At 36.0% G+C, this 20,815-nt stretch overlaps 1 pseudogene; it reads right to left on the reverse strand.

Moving 5' to 3' along the window:
- Positions 1-850: 850 nt before the first annotated feature.
- On the reverse strand, positions 851-2,260 carry LOC112808047 (52 kDa repressor of the inhibitor of the protein kinase-like; annotated as a pseudogene).
- Between the last annotated feature and the right edge of the window lie 18,555 nt (positions 2,261-20,815).

Below are 20,815 nucleotides of genomic sequence, written 5' to 3' on the forward strand. Positions count from 1 at the left end.
TTATAAATCAAGACGAGGCAGTAGATACAGTCATGGAAAAAGACGGAGGAAAACAGACAAATCAGTTGTCAGTATCCATGGCCTCTGATCCTGTCTTGACCATGAACAGAGGTGTTCAACATCTACCTGCTAAAAAGCTTATGAAGACGTAGGTGTTCTACATACACTTGCTAAAAAGCTTATGAAGATGTAGGCCCCACAAAGGAATGTAAACAGCAACAATCCAATGTGGAACAACAATGGCAGGCTCTCCCATTCAAACTTAACTGTAACTTGTTCCTTTAAGTTTATTTGATAAAGACAAAATCTCTACTGCAATCCTTGCTTGGCAAGCTCACGTGTTTTTCTCTCTCTCTCCTTGTCTGGTAACTCCCTGAACTGTCCATTAGATTTTTAACATACTAACACTCCTACTATTCAAAGGTCACTCTGAGCTTCACTGTAAAATTTTATAAAATGTACTCCTTCCTCCCATACCTCTTCAAAATCTTTATCTTCTAAGAACTGATAACTCAATAACCAGACAATTGGATCCAGTGACAATAAATGTTTTATCTAAAACGACTTAACTAAAACAATTCCGAAGTGCCATTAGCAGAGATCCCACAGTGGCACTTTCAATGCTATCTTCCGGAAGAGGTATGTCTCCAAAGCATGAAAGTTTAAACAGGGGCCATTTAAATAGGCAGATTATCAATAGCTAATGTACTCAATGAGAGGTCCACAGGTCAAGGTATTCAGTGATTAAGTCGTCTACATACACCTGACAGCTTTTCTGTAAGATGTTTTCAAATTTCTTACAGATTTTTCCAAATATCAACCATAAGAGAAAGCCTACTTTGAAAGTCTTTTAGGTATTTTCAATGGTTTCTCAGTTATCTGTAGGAAGCTCTGATTTAGTTGTACAGAGTTTGATATATGTGTCCACCATTAAATCCAGATCATGTTTTATATCAAAATTTATGTTAAGCAAAGCCAAGTCACTTGACCTTTGGTCTCTCAGAGTGTTCCTCAGGTGTGCTTTGAGATGCTTTCGCCCATTTTCATATCGTTCATTCTCAACCTTCATCACAGGAAGAATACATAGGACTTTCAGCGATGCATAAACACTAGGAAAAACCTTGATGTCTGGTAGATGCAGGGCTCCGTAAATGGTGGATGGAAGCTCTGTATCTTTCCCTCTGTGTTTCCACCTGATTCTCCAGCAATGCAGCTCAGCTGAGAGTGTGTCGGGATTGGCCAAGTCACTTCTGTACATGTCAGCATGGTGCTCCTCCGATGTATTACATTTGAGCCGTCGCATGACAGAGGGTACAAGAGATAAGCATTTAAGAGCTCTGAGGTGCTGTTCTGAGAATATATCTCTCAGTTCCTGAATAACGTGTTCCACTGTTGGAACACTTAAGAGTTTCTTCATGGTAACTCTCAGAAGTGAGCTGAGATTCCAGGTTACCTTGCTGGGCTCTGCAGAATTTTCCAGGGAGTTTCATCCGAATATCAAGCTTAGCTGCCAAATTTGTGCCTTCTTCAAACCAAAATTCATGATATACTTCAATATTTTCCATCACTTCATTTAGTGAATGCAGCACTGCAGTCAAGCTACTGGCTACAAAGAAGACATCAGAGGTTTGCCCTTGAAGGTTTTGCCCAAAGCCTCTTGTAAAAGATAGAACATTTTTAAGAACAACAATGGTAAAGATGAAATCAAAATCTGTTACTGCACTACAGAGTACAAAAGCCTGACCAGCTATATAGTTATTCCATCTAATATTTGTATCACTATTTATACCATCTAAACATAAAACAAGGGCTTGTAGGAGGTCCACTAGAATTTCAAAAGCATCATGCCTGCCTGTCCACTGAGAATGGCAGATTTCCTTCAGTTCTTTACCCTTTTCCTCATTGTTCTGAAAGAGGACAGAAATTACATTGTCAAGCTCCAAAAGCAATTGTGGAGATCGATGGAAGAAAGGACAAACTTCCTCAATTGTTCCTAATGCAACAGATACTCCCACAACAGGCACCGATTTTGCCAACCACACATTTAAGGCGCAAGAGAGCAAAGTGTGTAGACAGCTTGGGGATATTTCTCTAAAAGTCTAGAAGCAACGACTTCCATTTTGGAAGGAAATCCACTGGACACAATGTAAGCCTGGCCACGACAATACTCCATGTTTAACCCCCACTTCTCAGTTATCGTAGTGTGAAATTTTATAGCCAAAATTTCTGCATCAGCTTCATAAGGCAAGAAGCCCACAAATCATTAATTAATTCAACATGTTGAATTAATGGACAAAAATGAGGAAAAAAGAGAAAACATGGATATTTTAGTATTTACTTTCCTTCTGGTTCTACTAGTAGTTTTCTTTACAAAATTAACAAAAGAATTTATTTTTCTTCTGGTTCTATTAGCAATTTTCCTTTCATAGTTAACAAAAGGGCAATTATTACAATGAATAATGCCATCTGCTGGGGTACTGACTCCACTACCGGGTGGCTAGTTGGCTGAGTGACTGACTCTTGGTTTTGGCTCTGGTCCTGACCTCAGGGTCTTGACACTGAGCCCTGAATTGGCTCCACACTCAGCGTGGAGTCTGCTTAAGACTTTCCCTCTCCCTCTGCCCGTTCCCTCTACACACTCTCTCTCTCTAAAATAAATAAATAAATCTTTCTAAAAATGCCAACTGCTTTTTAAAAAGATAGTATTTGACAAAGTGGAAAAATCCTTGAAATCATACCACAATTTGACAATGATGTAGATAAAATCAATTTTTAAAGACAGTCATTATCAAAGGTAAGAAAATAAATGTAATTTTCCACATATTATGTTTTTACTTGAGTATTCAAATTATGTTTCTTTGCTGCATGGTTTCTTTTTTCCTCAGATTGCCCCAAAGAGATTTATATTCAATATGAGTTAAAACATTTGCAATTATTCACTTGGGCTAAATCTTTTAACATATTAAACATCACAAATCTTAAGATGACTATTAATAATAAACACACAAGGCAGAAGGGAATAAATATTTACTAGAGAGCCATTTCAGCTCAATAGCAATTGTCATCAAAATTTTCTTAGAGATTTATGTGTCTACAGTACCGAGGTGAAGATTTCATGCCAAAGACCCTAGTTTCTACCCAGATCATTATACGCTGTCAACCACACTACTCCTAAGGACTCTTTCATAACTGGACAGAAACAAGAATGTAAGTCAACAGTAAGCAATTTGCTATCAGTAGAAAACATGGGTTGAAAATGTCCAAATTCCTCCCTGTGTAGCTTAATAATTTTTGCCTCTGCTAATCCACACTATAATTGTTAAATTAACACTTTATGAAATAATGTTTTATATTATTGTTTGTTACTAACTGGATAAATAATGCTCTCTCCTCAAATGTTTATGAGTTCTTTTGAAGACAGAGCTTGCTCAGGTAATTTTGTGCATTTCTATTCAATTTCGATTCCTATCCCTAAATATATTTCTAGGATACAAGCTAAACAATAATATTTATACATGCTTCAGAAAAACATGACATTAAAGTTCATCATCAGAAATTTGGCCACACAATAATGAAGGCAAATACAGTGGAGGATGTGATCACAAGATAAATTGATGTGAGCTTCTGTCATTGCTTAATAGATGCACGTCCATACATAATACATTCATACATCATAACAGATGCACATCCCTACATGACTGCCTATTGTGGCAGGATAAAGTACATTAAGAATAGATTATATTTCCATGAATTGTTTGCTTAGTAACTTTTAAACCCATGTTCCAAAATCACATTTTTATTTTAAAGTTTTCATAGCATTCCATGAACAAATCTGCTGTTCAAAGTGAAGGTGTATTATTATAATGACAACCAAAAATTTCTACAATAAGTGACTTGCCAATGTTTAAAAAGAGTTGTACATTTGACATCCAAGATTTCATGCAAATGAAATAAAGATGGTGTTAACTTTTAATACTGCATATGAAAAAATTGTTCTTGTACAGATCATTTGACAAAAGAAAACTCGCTCAAATGTATTTGGAACTAAAATCATAAAGATTATTCCAAAATATCTAGTGACTTCTAACAAAGAAAAAAAACCACAAGGATCAGAACACAATAATTAGGGGTGCCTGGGTGGCTCAGTCGGTTAAAGCCTCTGCCTTCAGCTCAGGTCATGATCTCTGGGTCCTGGGATCGAGGCCCGCATCGGGCTCTCTGCTCAGCGGGGAGTATGCTTCTCCCTCTCTCTCTCTCCCTCTGCCCCTGCTTGCACTCTGTTACTCTCTCTCTCTCTCAAATAAATAAATAAAACTTTTAAAAAGAAAACCAATAACACAATAATTATTTTGTTGAAAATATCTTCCCTTACCAGCAAAATCTTAATGCTTGGTCATTTGAAAAATAACAGGAAAAAAACCTCTCCTTCAGGCAAAGGACTTTGATTTGAGTTTTTCCTTCTAAAACCTTGAACATTTTCATAAAATTCATATATCTGATGGAATCACTTTGATGCAGAAAAAGCAAAGCATATATGATATTCAGAAACATTGACAACCAACACACAATATTAAGTAATATCAGTAAATATGTATTAAATCATTATGTATCTGTGTGCCAGGAATTACACTTGCCATGGATCACAAGTAAAATGTCACAAAATCACAAAAGTAAAAATCAAATCACATTTCCCATGCATAGAGCTAACAGTAGAGCCAGAGAAACAGAAATATGCACATAATGACTGAAACAATTTTGTGTGATACTAAGAGCGTATGTCTTTGCAAAGTTAAAACTTCCGGTTTTCAGAAGTTAAAATAAATTACAGATATGTTTTAATTGGTCAAAAATTTATTAGTGAGTCATTAGTATGACCTAAATTTCTTTTTTTTAAAGCTTTTATTTATTTATTGGTCAGAGAGAGACAGAGAGAGAGCGCACAAGCAGGGGTAGCAGCAGGCAGAGGGAGAAGCAGGCTCCCCACTGAGCAAGGAGCCCGATGTGGGACTCGATCCCAGGACCTTGGTATCATGACCTGAGCCAAAGGCAGATGCTTAACCAACTGAGCCACCCAGGTATCCCGTACAACCTATCTTTATAAAAAGCAAAGATGACAGAGAAGAAAATGTACCTTTCTTTGGAGAATTCTTAATTTACATGTTATCACTTTCCAACATCTTTCAACCTTGTTCTAGCATCATTTCTATTTAATTATGTGAAGTCTTGGCCAATACCCTGTAATCAGAATACAAATTTTTGTTTAAAGCCAAGTGACTAATAAGCTTGATATCCTACTCACCCTCCACCACTTTCATAAATTGTCAGAAAGAGGAGATCATATATACCTAAATTTAAGAACCTATATTTGATGTTGTAGGTTGGCCATTGCTATTTTCAAGTCCAGAGCCAAAAAGAAAAGCAGAAATTCTATAAAACCCTTAAAGGATGTGTTCCTGTGATGTTCTTTAGTTTTAAGGATCTGAGTATCCCACAGATTGAATTATAGAATTAAGAGCATAATGAGAAGACTTCCAGGGAAGATGGTGGAGTAGGAGGACCCAAAACTCATGTTGTCCCATGGATACAACTAGATAACACATACATCAGGATATATAACCCAGAAAAGGACCTGAGGACTGGCAGAATAGACTCTCCACAGCTAAATGTAAACAGGAGGCCACACTGAAGAGATAGCAAGGGCAGAGACAGGGTCAGAGGTACACTGTCCATGGGATTGTCTGCAAGAGGGAGGGACACATTGGGCATGAAGAGGGTAAAGGAGCAGACCCTCACACTAAGCATCCCAGGCATGGGGATCCCCACAGGGAAGACAAAGCACCATAAAATTTGCTTTGAAAACCAGAGGAGCTGAATTTCAAGAGTTCTTACAATCAATGAGGCTTAACACTTAGAATTTAAAAAATCAACAGGCTTGGCTCTGGGAGAGCCAGGAGGGCAGAAGAAACTGAGTTCTCACATTTAAAGAGACAACACAACAGACAGCCCATAGACATAGAGCAAGGAAGCAGCAGTTTGAGAAATGCCTGGTGTGTACAGGAGGGAGATAGGTTTACTAATCACAGAGAGTGTACTGGAGGGCCAGAAATCTTTGGGAGACTCCTCTAGGAACAGAGGAGCTGGCAGATACTATTTTTCTCCCCCCAGCCCCAACCCAGCTTAGGCACCGGGACACCTGCAGGAACCAGCGCAGTGCTAACAGTTGCTACCTAACATACTAAAACCATAACTCCACCACCTATGTGTGCTCCTGTGGACCTGTCCCCTTTAATATGCCCTTGGCAGGAGCAGACCCAAAGTGGTGGCACAAGCCTGGCAGTGTGCAAGGAGCCATAAAGGGGGCCAGCACCACTCCAAGTGACTCCTGCCCTGGGGAAAGGGTAAGATAATCACACACACCAGACTCACCGGGGCTCCAGCAGTGGGCTGGAGACAGACATCTGCTATGACTACAGATCCTGCCCACCCACACAAGTTTCTCAGGGGACTGCACAAATAAAACACCCCACAGTTTGAAGTTACTACATCTCTGGAAAACCTGGTCTGACTCAATTCAAGCCTAGGTGGCCCCAGACTGGTCCAGTAACACCACAGGGGCTAAACACTGCCCACAAAAGGCAAGGAAGGAGAGCCACTGAAGATGACTGGGTTGAAGGCAAAAGCTGCAAAAGCAGCTCAGTCACAACAGCAGGGCATACACAGCACACATAGGAGACACCCCTAAAGTGCCAGGTTCTGGTGAACAGGGGACCCTGCACTGCAGGCACTACAGGACCTCTTCTTCATAATGCCATTAGTTTCAAGAGTAGGAGACATGGCTAACTCTCCTATCATGGAAACAGACACAAAGAGTTAGACAAATGAGACAGAAAAATATGTCCCAAATGAAAAAAAAACAAAACAAAACAGGACAAAACAACAGCAAGAGACCTAAGTGGGATGAAGATAAGTAACACACCTGTTAGAAAATTTAAAGTAATGGTGATAAAGGTGCTCACTGGACTTGAGAAAACAGTGGAGGACCTCAGTGAGACCCTTAACAAAGAGATAGAACACAAAAAAGAAACAATTAGTGATGACAAACTCAGTAACTGATACTGAAAATACAGTAGAGGGAATAAGTAGTACACTAGAGGAAGCAGGACAGATTAGTGACCCAGGGGACAGAGCAATGGAAAGCAATCAAGCGAAACAGAATAGACAAAAACATAAGAAAAAAATGAAAATAGACTGAGGGAACTCGGCCATACCATCAAGCATAATAAAATCTGCATTATAGGAATCCCAGAAGGAGAAGAGTGAGGAAAGTGAGTAGAAAATTTATTTGAAGAAATAACAGCTGAAAACTTCCAGAATCTGGGGAAGGGAACAGAAATCCAGATCCAGGAGGCACAGAGAAACCCCAGCAAAATCAACCCAAGATGGTCAACACCAAGAACCACAGCAATTAAAGTGGGAAAAAGTAATGATAAAGAGAGAATTTTAAAAGCAGCAAGAGAAAAGAAAACAGTTACACACAAGGGAAACCCCATAAGGCTATCAACTGATTTTTCAGCAGAAACTCTGCAGGTCAGAAGAGAGTGCATTATACAGTGAAAGTGCTGAAAGAAAAAAAAAAACAAACCTGAGCCAAGAAGACTCTATCCAGCAAGGCTATCATATCATTGAGAATAGAAGTAAAGATAAAGAGTTTCTCAGGTAAGCAAAAGTTAAAGGAATTCATCACCACTAAACCAGCCCTACAGAAAATGTTAAAGAGGATTCTTTGAGTGGAAAGGAAAGACGATAAGTAAGAGTAAGAAAAGTAAGAGCACAAAAGTAGTAAATTGAAGTATATTTATAAAAATCATTCGATGGGATCACAAATTAAAAGGATGTAAGTATGAAACCATATATCTAACATATGGGGTGGGGGAGAAGAGTAAAGAAGGGGTTTAAACTTAAGTGACCATCAACTTAATATAGTCTGGTATATGAAGAATATGTTATATACAAACCTAATGGTAACCACAAATCAAAAACCAGTAATAGATACGCAAAGAATAAACAGAAAGGAATCCAAATACATCAGTAAGGAAAGCCAAGTAATTGTGAGAGAAGACTGCAGGAGAAGAGAGGAACACAGAAGAACTACAAAAACAATCATAAAACAGTAACAAAATGGCAGTAAGCACATACCTATCAATAATTACTTTGAGTGTAAATGGACTAAATGCTCCAATCAAAACAGAGACGGTGAGAGAATGGATAGAAAAAGCAAGGCCCATCTATATGCTGCCCACAAGAGACTCATCTGAGATCTAAAGAGCTGCAGATTGAAAGTGAAGGGATGGAAAAGCACTCATCATGCAAGTGAAAGTGAGAAGAAAGCTGGGGGAGCAATATCGGAAAAATAGACTACCACAAAGGCTGTAACATGAGACCAAAAAAGAACACTATATAATCATAAAGAGAACAATCCAACCAGAAGATACAGCAATTGTAAATATTTATGCACCCATCACTGAAGCACCCAAACACATAAAGCAGCTAAAAACAAGCATAAAGGAAGTAATCAATAATAATACAGTAATACTAGGAGACTTTAACACACCACTTACATCAATGGACAGATCATCCAAACAAAAAATCAACAGGAAATGGCTCTGAATGACACGCAGGACCAGATAGATCTAACAGATATATTAAAAGCATCTCATCCAAAACAGCAGAATACGCATTCTTTTCAAGTCCAGAAGAGATCACATTTTAGGCTAAAAAACAAGTCTCAAGAAAATCAAAAGGATGGAAGACTTACTATGCATCTTTTCTGACCAAAATGCTATTGAAACTAGAAATCAATCACAAGAAAAAATCTGGACAGAGCACCAATACATGAGGGTTAAATAACGAGCTATGAAACAATCAATGAGTCACCAAGAAATCAAAGAAGAAATAAAAAATTATATGGGGAGAAATGAAAATGAAAGCACAATAGTCCAAAATCTTTCGGATGCAGCAAAAGCTGTTCTAAGAGGAAATTTATAGCAATATAAATCTATCTCAAGAAGCAAGCAAAATCTCAAATAAACAACCCACATTTACACATAAAGGAGCTAGAAAAAGAAAGGAAAGAAATAATGTAGACTAGAAATAATGGAAATGGAAACTGAAAAAAACAATAGAATGATCAATGAAACCAGGAGCTAGTTTCTTGAAAATATCAACAAAACTGACAAAACTTTAGTCAGCATTATCAAAAAAAAGGGGGGGGAGAAAGAGAGAGAAAGAGAGGTCTTAAATAGACAAAATCAGAAATGAAAGACATCACAAAAATACAAAGGGTTATGAGAAAATATTATAAAAAATTATATGCCAACAAATTGGACAAATTAGAAGAAATGTATAAATTCCTAGAAACATATAACCTAACAAAAATGAATCAGGAAGAAATAGAAAATCTGAATAGACCGATTACCAGCAATGAATTTGAATCAGTAATCAAAAATCTCCTAACAAACAGAAGTCTAGGAGAGAAGGCTTCACAGGCGAATTCTACCAAATATTTAAAGAGGAGTTAATGCCTATTATTCTTCTCAAACTATTCCAAAAATTAGAAGAGCAAGGAAAGCTTCATTCTATGAGATCAGCATTACCCTGGTACCAAAGGAGATAGACACTACAAAAAAAAGAGAACCACACAGGCCAATATTTCTGATGAACAGAGAAGCAAAAATCCTCAACAAAATATTAGCAACCTGAATCCACCAATACATCAAATTTAATACATTAAAAAACCATTTACCACAATCAAGTGCTATTTATTCCTGGGACGTAACTGGTTCAAGATGCACAAATCAATGTGATACATCACATCAGCAAGAGAAAGGATAAAAAACATATGATCATTTCAATAGATGCAGAAAAAGCATTTGATAAAGTACAACATCCATTCATGACAAAAACCCTCAAAAGAGTGGGTTTAGAGAGAACATACCACAACATACATAATAAAGGCCATATATGAAAACCCCACCGCTAGCATCATACTCAGTGGGGAAAAACTGAGAGACTTCCCCCTAAGATCAGGAACAGGGCAAGAATGTCCACTCTCACCACTTTCACTCAGCATAGAACTGGAAGTCCCAGCTGCAGCAGAAAGAAATAAAAAGAAATAGACAAGGAAAAAAGATAAGAAATTCAGACAAGAAAAAGAAATAAAAGTCATCCAAACTGGTAAGGAAGAAGTAAAACTTTTCATACTTGCAGATGACATAATACTATAGAAAACCCTAAAGGCTCCACCAAAAAAGCTACTTGAACTGATAAATGAACTCAGTAAGGTCACGGGATACAAAATCAATATGCAGAAATCTGTTGCATTTCTATACACTAATAATGAAGTAGCAGAAAGAGAAACTAAGAAAACAGTCCCCCTTACCACTGCACCCAAAATAATAAAAATGCCTTGGAATAAAGTTAACAAAGTTGGTGAAAGACCTGTACTCTAAAAATTATAAAACACCGATGAAAGAAGTTGAAAATGACACAAATGGAAAGCTGTTTTGCTCATGGATTGGAAGAACTAATATTATTATTATATTACATTATTGTGAAATCCAAGGGAATACAAAGAGCAAAACTTTATTTTCATGTAAAGTTAGAAATTGACATCTCCTTGAGTAATGTGATCTCATTGCTCCAAGAAGTTGCGGGTCTTGTCTCACTATGATGGTTTCCAAGACTGTCTCTGTTGACAAAACAGGCTGGCGTTCAAGTAAATTCTCCTGATTCAGATAAATCGTTGTTGGCAATACACAATGAGAACTTCAAATTTTATATATTCTTTCACCCTAACCTTTCTATCAAAAAGGTAGCTCACTTTTCCTTAAGAATTCAAAGCTGTCTTAATAAGCAGCGAATTTTATTTCAGTTCAGTTCAGGGAGTTTTTAAGTCGGCTGCATATTCAGCCAGGGATTAGCAGCTTGCAGCCTCTTTGTTCCTAAATAGGAGTAATCTTGCACATGCAAGCGCCACCCTGGGCTACTAGACATGAGTGAGATTATAAAGGTTTCCTCTTTAGCTGTTTCGCTCTTCAGATCTCTCTGTGAAGTTTCTCATTGAACTGCCATCTTGTGTGCCTTTGCTAATATCAAAGAGAAGTTGGACTTCCCAGGCTTCTCACCACTGTGATCTCTATTGTTTCCAAAAACACCCCCGTACTTGCAAGTTTTCTCACTCTCCTTGATAAAGGCGGATCCCTCAGGCTAGACGACAGATACCAGTCTTTGTGGTCAGCCACATCTGGCCCAGAACGGAATGTGACAACATGGGACTGGAGCCATAGGGAGCCTGGGAGCTGGCATGAGGGCCCGAGTGTAGAAGTCCCTCAACACAGAGGGAGGGGAGCATCTGGCTCTGAATCACAGACTCCCATTGTCCTTACCAATATTGAATAAATATTTGGGGGGAATAAATTTTTCTTTATTTGATACATGACCTTTGGTAAATTTTCAGAAATTTTAAACGGTTGTTTTGATCATTTCTTTACATTTTTATTGAAGTTTCAGTGAAAAGACTTGCCAAGATCCTTAATAACCGTTTTAGAAGTCCCACGCTAAGGCAAGTCATATATAGGGGATTTGTACACAAATGTGGGAATGGACAGAGAATAGATCCATGTGCCCTATAGAGATATAGATCAATCAATACTGTATCAAGACATTAAAATTTAAATATATAATGATAACATAAATAGTAAAAAAAAAATTCCTACATTTTGTTAAACAAATACAGACAAAAGTGATTTTTGTTTTATTTTGTAAAAAGAATCTGAGTTTTCTTTTTCTTGATAAACGTAAAACTTCCTGATTTCTCATGTCAAAGTAGCAAGATAATTTAAACCTCCTCATTTTCATTTAGTATAACTACTTTTACTACTTTTCCAATCTGGGTATATGTTGGTTATCTACAAAATTCCTCTTGAAAATGAAGCAGAACTTGAGGGTTAACAGTTCCCAAGAGATGTGAATTACTGGCAGTGTTAAAATATTCTAAAAAGTGAAGATAACTTAAATTTTCTATAATCAGATTGTTCAGGTTTATTAAAAAAATCAAATAGCATTTAATATGAACATTAGTTGGTTGGTTTGCCTTTCTATCGAGAGACCATATACTCCACAGTGAAATTCTTATCTTGGATAAGGTAATTATAATGAAACTAAAGATACCTCAAAGGTTTTATGACTTTTATTTTCCTAATAATTTGTTCATTCAAAAAGAGGCATGCAATAGATAGTGAAAAAAAGGAAAACTGAGAATTTTATACTTTTATAAATACTAATAATCTAGGGAAATATTTTCATGAAATATATTTTTGGATAATTTTAAAAATTTTCCTTCATTCATATGTATGTTTGTATGTGTGTGTGTGTGTGTGTGTGTGTGTGTGTGTGTATGTGTGTGAACAACCCTACTTGCACACAATTTATTTGTATTTATTTGTATTTGGTTTGTATAAAATTTATTAGTAATCATTAATTTTAAACAGACCTTTTAAAAGGCCTCTTTTTCTTTTGCCTTCCAAACTATTGGACTTTTCTCAACTTCCTTTGAATCTATACTAAAATAGATTTTTATTTTGCCTCCGAATAAAAGCAGCATCTCTGTCCCAGGGTAACATTTTTCAAATTGTGATCCAGAGACCAGCTGCATCAGGATAACATTGGGAGCTACGTATTAAAGGTGTAATTTCCCAGTTCCCGCTTCAGACCTACTGAATCAGAATGTTTGGAGTTGGGACACTACCATGTGTATGTCTACAGTCTTCCGAGGTGATTGTTATGCTCCACAAAGTGTGACAAAGAGAAGAGGACCCAGCAGTGACTGAGTACTGACATGTCAAATACTGTTTATCTTCTATTTCTCATAATGTTTAAAATAACACATATTATCACATGACCTCTTTGGTCATAAAATAAAAGCTCATATAGAATAGATATTTTCTTATATTGTAAGACCTTTAATAAGAAATATTTAAAAATCATGTTTGCATGACTACAGAGATGATTTAACCACGCAAGGCATAGCCATAAAAAAATTTCGAAGTGGAAAAACAAGTATTTGAATGAACGATTAGGTTAGCTTTGATCCAGAAATTAGAATCCCATGTTCCCAAACCATAATATGTATATCCAAAATTTTTTAAGTGATTATGTTCATGATTGTTTTCTTGTTATTAAATCATATATGAATATGACAACCTAGACAAATGAGGAAAATAAGCAATGCAGGAATATTTAAATTCTGAAAATAATGTTTCTGTGTTGAGCAAAGGCTTTTTATTTTGGTGTAGTCCCAATAGTTTATTTTTGCTTTTGTTTCCCTGTCTTAGGTGACTTATCTAGAAAAATGTTGCTAAAGCCGATGTCAGAAAAATTACTGCTTGTGCTCTCTTCTAGGATTTGTGCGGTTTTAGGCCTCACATTTAGGTCCTTACTCCGTTTTGAGTTTACTTTTATGTATGATGTTAGAAAATGGTTCAGTTTCATTCTGCTGTATGCAGTTGTCCAGTTTTCCCAACACCATTTGTTGAAGAGACTGTATTTCCCCCGTTGTATATTCTTGCCTCCTTTGTTATAGATTAATTGACCATATAACTGTGGGTTTATTTCTGGGCTCTCTGTTCTGTTCTATTGATCTATGTGTCCATTTTATCCCAGTACCATACTATTTTGATTACTCCAGATTTGTAGTAATTCTTGAAATCTGGAATTGTGGTACCTCCATCTTTGTTCTTCTTTCTCAAGATTGCTTTGGCTCTTCAGGGTCTCTTGTGGTTCCATACAAATTTTAAGATTATTTGTTCTAATTCTGTGAAAAATGCTGTTGGTATTTTGTTAGGAATTGCACTGAATCTGTAGAATGCTTTGGGTAGTGTGGACATTTTAACAATATTAAGTCTTTTAATCCATGAGCATGGAATATCTTTCCATATGTTTGTATGAGCTTCAATATCTTTCATCAGTGTTTTATAGTTTTCATAATATGGGTCTTTCACTTCCTTGGTTAAGTTTATTTCTAGGTATTTTATTATTTTTGGTACAATTGTACATGAACTATTTCCGTAATTTTTCATTCTGCTACTTTATTATTATTATTATTGTATAGAAATTCTGCTAATTTTTGTATATTAATTTTATATTACGCAACTTTCTTGAGTTCATTGATTTTTAATAGTTTTTTTAGTGAAGTCTTTAGGGTTCTCTATGTATAGTATCAGGTCATCTGCAAATCGTGACACTTTTACTTCTTCCCTTCCCAATTTAGATGCCTTTTATTTCCTTTTCTTGTCTTATTGTTGTGGCTAGGACTTCTAGTACTATGTTGAATAAAAATTTAAGAGTGCACATCCTTGTCTTCTTTCTGATCTTAAGGAAAAAGTTCTGTTTTTCACTACTGAGTATGGTGTTAGTTGTGGATTTTTCATATTTGGCCTTTATTATGTTCCCTCTGAACCCATTCTGTTCATCAACAAAATAAAAAGTCAACCTTTCAAATGGAAGAAGGTATTTGTAAATGATATGTCGAATAAAAAGTTAATATCCAAAATGTATAAAGAACTTATACAACTCAACATCAAAAAACCCAAATACTTGGTTTAAAAATTGGCTGAGGACATGAATAGTCATTTTTCCAAAGAAGACATATAGATGGCCAACAGACACATGAAAAGATGTTCAACATCACTAATCATCAGAAAAATGTAAATAAAACCATAATGAGATACCACCTTAACACCTGTCAGAATGGCTAGAATCAGACAATACATAACAAGTACTGGCAAGAATGTGTGATGTATTTACCCAAAGAAAATGAAAACACTAATCCAAAAAGATAGACCCCTATGTTCACTGCAGTATTATTTATAAGAGCCAAGATATGGATGTAACCTAAATGTTCATCAATAGATTGATGGAAATATATGTGGATATATATATTATAGATATATAATGATGTCCATAAAAAAAGAATGAGATCTTGCCATTTTGATAAAATGGATGGACCTAGAAGGCATTGTGCTAAGTGAAATGAGTCCGATGGAGAAAGACAAATACCATATGATTTCACTTTTTTGTAGAATCTAACCAACAAAGCAAACAAACAAACAAAAAGCAAAACCAGATCTATAAATAGAGAGATGAAACTGATGGTTGCCAATGGGGAGGATGTAGTGGAGTGCGCAAAATGGGCAAAGGGGAGCATGAGATACAGGCTTCCAGTTAAGGAATGAGAAAGTCATGTGGATAAAAGGTGCAGGAAAGAGAAGAAAGTCGATGTTATTGTAGTAATGTTGTATGGTGACAGACTGGAGCTACATCTGAGTTGCGCATAGCATAGCATACAGTCTCGATGAATCACTATGTTGTACACCTGAAACTACTGTAACGTTGTGTGTCAAATATACTTCAATTGAAAAGGAAAGTTTCTGCCCTGTTCATCATATGACAGAATAGGCAATAAATTCAGAATTAGTAAATTCACTAGAATACACTTTATCACTGCTGTAAAATCACAACTGAGTACCAGTTTCTATCTGGCATAGTTCGGATGTATTTTCACATGTCTTGCTGATATCTGAATAACTCCTTTGACTATAAAAGAGAGAAAGATCACTGGACAAGCATGACTAGTGAAAGGTAACCTAAAGATATCTGGCAGCTCTGGTTTCTGGGCCCACTGTTTCGAGATAATGGCCCTTCTACCTCATCGAGCACCATAAAAAGTAACTTTATTCACCATAAAAAGTAACTTTAGGCCTGAGGAATGTTCCTTTGTGTATTGGGACTATTTTATTGTTGACATAATAATGATGAAAGTTTTGAGGCCAAATATCTGAAGTTGAGATTTGGGAGGTTTTTTTTTTTTTTTTGGCTCTATAAGATTTATTGACATGAAAATTAGTTATTATGTAGATTGAATGACACATATGGCAAAATACTGACAATAGATTTTTTAAAAAGTGTTTCCTGGAGTCACTGCTAAGCCAAAAGGAGACATATCCCGACCCAACCCCACCAAATGATATGCAGATTAGTTTCACTTGATAGTCACCTCTGGTTCGGTTAGTAACAGATTTCAAATCTGTGCCACATTTAACACGACCATTTTATTTTCCAGACCTTACTATCTTTGCAAGTCATTGATTTTTTATTCTTTGGTCTTAACACACTTAGCTCTGATATTATACCCATCACCAATTAAACACCTGTGCTGTGCAACTTTGTGCTGATCCACTGTGAAACTTTCCAGGATCCATTAACGGTTTATGGACTATCCACACTCCTCCTATTAAAATTAATGGGAGTCACATGGCTAATTGCCTAAGTGCCAGAATGAAAATCGCCCCATACTGTTCAAAAGCCTTCCAAAGTTCTCATTTGTTACCTAGTGTGCCAAAAGCTGGTAAGTAGATTATGGCACCTGTTTTCATCACATATTTATCTAAGTGGGAAAGGAAAAAAAAAAAAAAGATAGAATAGGCTTTCATTTGTCATTTAGGGATTCAATCCATTTTACAGGTTGGAAACACATTGGGAATAGTTATAAAGTTATTGACTGGGGATGAATTAATATTTTAAAATTAATTTTATTATGGAAAATTTAATTCTAAGCAATACAGATCATAAGACTTTTAGACCAGATGCTTCATGAATATGGGAAAGATATGAATCTTTAACATGAAAAATACTGGCTTCATTACCAGCAATGGAGGCCAGATATTTGCCATGCTATATTGATTATTGAGACTCATTCTTCTCATCTTAACATTTAACCTATTTCTTGTTCTTTGACAATTTCAGAATACAAACACATTTACATTGAAAGTTGAGAGGAAAGCAAGCCTTACATTTTACAATTTTACTACGTGGGACCAATTTTCATAAAAATTAAATGAAAAGAGAAAGTAAAACAATATGGCATGTTTCATGTATTATTAAGTTTATAATTTTCTACAGGACTGGCTCTCTTCTCCCCCAAACCCCATCACATTGGGTGGATGCTGCAACCTCAGTGATGCCTTCTTTTTTTTAGATCATTTTTTAATTATTTTACTTGAGGTAAATTTTACATGGAGAAAAATACATCTTCAATGTGCAATTTTACAGTTAATGGACAAATGTATATTTCCACGTACCCCATATCCTTTTCAAGATAAAATATTTTTATCAACTCAACAAATTCTTTCTTGTCCCTTTCCAGTCAACCCTTACCCTCCATGAAGTAAAAACATTCTTATTTCTTTAAACATCGATTCCACAAAATAAACAAACATAGATTCCACATACGTGGAATTATGCCTGTGTATTCCTTCAGGTCTGTCTTCAACTGTTCAGTGTAATGTTTTTTAAATTTATTCTGGTTGTATGTATTAATTTTGCTGGACTATAGTTGAGTGGTGTTCAATGGATGCCTATGCTAAAACGTTTATTAATTCTATGATGTTCTACTTCAAGGTTTTTACTATTATGAATAAAGCTCCTGTAAATATTCTTTTACTAGCTCTTTAATGGACCCATGTAGTCATTCCCGGGAGGTAAATAAGTAGGAGCAGCATCCGCTAAGTCCCAAGTGAGATGCATGTTTATAATAAACGCCCAGCCATTCTCCAAAGTGCTATTACCACTTTATATTCTCAGCAGGAAGCTAGGAGAGTGCTAATTAATGCCTATTCCTATCCCAGTTTTGGGTTTTCAGGCTTTTTCATGACAATGATTCTAACAGGTGTGAAGTATCTCCTTGTATTTTTGATTTGCTCCTCTCCTTGACTAATTGTGGCAAATTCTTGTGCTTACAGACCCTGTGCTGTCTCATTTTGTTACGAGACGTGACATCTCTAACTTCTCATGTCCAGTACTTTTAAATTTAGGATATAATTTAGAAATATTTGGGTACATAGTTCATGTGCACTGAAGAAGAATGATTTTTTTTTTTTTTTTTGCTTTTTTGGTTACTTACTTTACATTTTTATATTTATTGTGTATTTTGTTGTTAGGCCAAGTAGATGAAGTTATTTGACAGAACTGTCCCAGTTTCCTGTATTCTCTAATCTCTAATTGTATCAAATATTGAGAGAGAGGTATTGAGACACCCATTGGAGATCAGGATGATAAAATATATAAAAAGTGAAAAAATACTGCAAGTTGTCATTTGGGATTACAAAAGACAACTCCCACCAGTAAGACTCCAGGGGTGCTGGTAGTGGTGTGGTGAAAACAGGTTTCTGATGGGAGGTATATTTAGTCTGGACAAAGTTTAGAACTGGTACACCATGCTAAAAAAAAAGATTTATGAATGTTGTTAAAAAGAAACAACATGCCCAAAACAGAGTCACTAGTGCTGAGCCCATGTCACCAGATCTGACCTTTTTTAAAAAAATATTTTATTTAATAATTATTTATTTAAGATTTAATTATTTAATTAGTTAATTTAAGATTTTGTTTATTTATTTACCACAGGCAGCACAAGCAGAGGCAGAGGGAGAAGCAGGCTTCCTGCGGAGCAGGGAGCCCCATGTGGGGCTCGATCCCGGGACCCTGGGACCATGACCTGAGTGGAACGCAGAAGCTTCACCACTGAGCCACTCAGGCGCCCCTGTAACATTCTATTTTTTTAAAGATAAACTTACCAGAGTCACCCATTACTACTTAAAATTCATTTCCTCTCTATAACTGATGATTTATTTTATTACTTTACATTCTTTCTAGTTTCAGTGAGTGATACAAGGTTCCATGCAAGAATGTGTTAGAGCTGCCTGCTACTGTTATTTAAGAAAATGCACCGTATTCAAGGGTCGGTATATTTTAGTTTCTGTGGCATTACTACGTCTTTATAAAATTGCTGAAAGCATTTATGTTTTTGTAAATAAACAAAACGACACAGACAAAGTTAGAATAAAGCAAAATACTCAATGTTGGTGGAGCATTATAATTTATGAGGTAATAGTCTGTTCATGAAATTTAACTACACTGAACAAGACCCTCTGGGCTTCCACATCGCAAGTACTTTTTGTATCACCTATTAAGCTTGTTATATTGAGTTCAGGAGAGGAATTTTAAAGTCCCTTCTGTACTTTATTTTAGTAACACTGGGTTCGATGATTACTTTCTAGCACATAGCTGAGGTCTCACTCAATGCAACATAATGATGTCTCCTGCTGGTCTGAGAACCATACAGATAACTGCCTGCTGAGCAAATTGAATCTCGGATGCAGAACGGAGGGAAGTGAACATTGGTAAATGCTAGTCTTGAGAGAGGAGTCTTCTTTTCAACTGAAATCATCCAAAAGATGGGTAAGATCTGTTAACAGATAAAGGAGTCTGTGCTTCTTGGGGCCCTAAGCAGTAGGAGAAAATATCTAAAACATTAAAAATTGTATAATCATATTCAAATTTTACAAGTCCCAATATTCTTGTTTCTTCAACCAAAGACAACCAGGTCTGTTTTAATAAAACGTTATGTAAAATTAAAGAGCATGGCACATTAAGACACTATCCAGAAACAGAGATGTTTCATTCAAGCCCAGAGTTCCTTGTTAATAAACCACATTATTTCAGGTTATGCAAACATAAAATGTCTGAGAAAGATAAAGGTGTACTCGGGTGTACTCTCTCACGTAGTAACACCCCCAACTGAGAGTAGCGATGGACTTAGACAAGTGATTTAATAAAATTGGGATTTCGTAGCAGAGTTGGGTACTGAGCTGACATAGAAAAAGGGAGATCAAACAAAAAGCGGGAAATCGAAACAGTCTAAGGCTAAGGAGGAGCACCAATTAAAGCACAAAAGATTTTGTCTTTTTGCGTATAGCTATTCAGTTATTTCTATACTACTTATTCAAAAACTCATCTTTTCCCACTGCTTTGAAATATGTTGTTCTCAGGAACTAAATTTCCAATGTATTTCTCCCCATTTTTAAACATTTTATTCTAATTGGTTTACCCATTTCAAGCAACAAAAATTGGTTTTAATTATAAAATATTGATGTCTAATTCTATTACTGATAGGACTAGCCTTTTTTCAGTCTTGCTTTTGTTTTTCTTCCAAATCAAAATGTTAATTCTCTCAGGCGCCTGGGTGGCTCAGATGGTTAAGTGTCTGCCTTCGGCTCAGGTCATGATCCCAGGGTCCTGGGATCGAGTCCCGCATCGGGCTCCCTGCTCCTTAGGAGCCTGCTTCTCCCTCTGCCTCTCTCTCTCTCTGTCTTTCATGAATAAATAACTAAAATCTTAAAAAAAAAAAAAGATGTTAATTCTCTTAATCTACTTATAGGAGGAAAAAGGTGGCTGTGAGGGGATTGTATTATATTCAATTATTTTAGGAAAACAATGACATCTTTATGATGTGAATCTTCCTATGCAAGATCATAACATGGGCTCCCATTGTTTCAATCTACTCTGATGTGCTGCAGAACAGTTGTCTTTTTTTTGTGTTAATTTTTGTTTTTGTTTTTAATGTGTGCTCTTATTTGTATTTGTTAAGTGGTGGTGGGGGGTGTGTGTCTTCTTTGACATTATTCCTACTGCTTTCTTCTTCCTGAATAGTTTTTGTTTATATAAATTGGGGTCTGGTCTTTATATGTTTATTTCATAAGCTTCTACACTGTTAAATTACTTTGTGTGCAGAGTGTTTCCATAGATTATTTTCAGCTTTCTAAATATAAAAATTACATGATCTGAAAAAAAAAAGATATGGTTGTACCTTTTCCTTTCTATGTCTTATAATTAATTGCTTTCTCTTGTCTAATTGAATTCTCTC

The sequence above is a fragment of the Callorhinus ursinus genome, unplaced genomic scaffold, assembly GCF_003265705.2.
Source record: "Callorhinus ursinus isolate GAN/ISIS: 27379988/994484 unplaced genomic scaffold, GSC_fseal_2.0 scaffold32, whole genome shotgun sequence".
Lineage (NCBI taxonomy): Eukaryota > Metazoa > Chordata > Mammalia > Carnivora > Otariidae > Callorhinus > Callorhinus ursinus.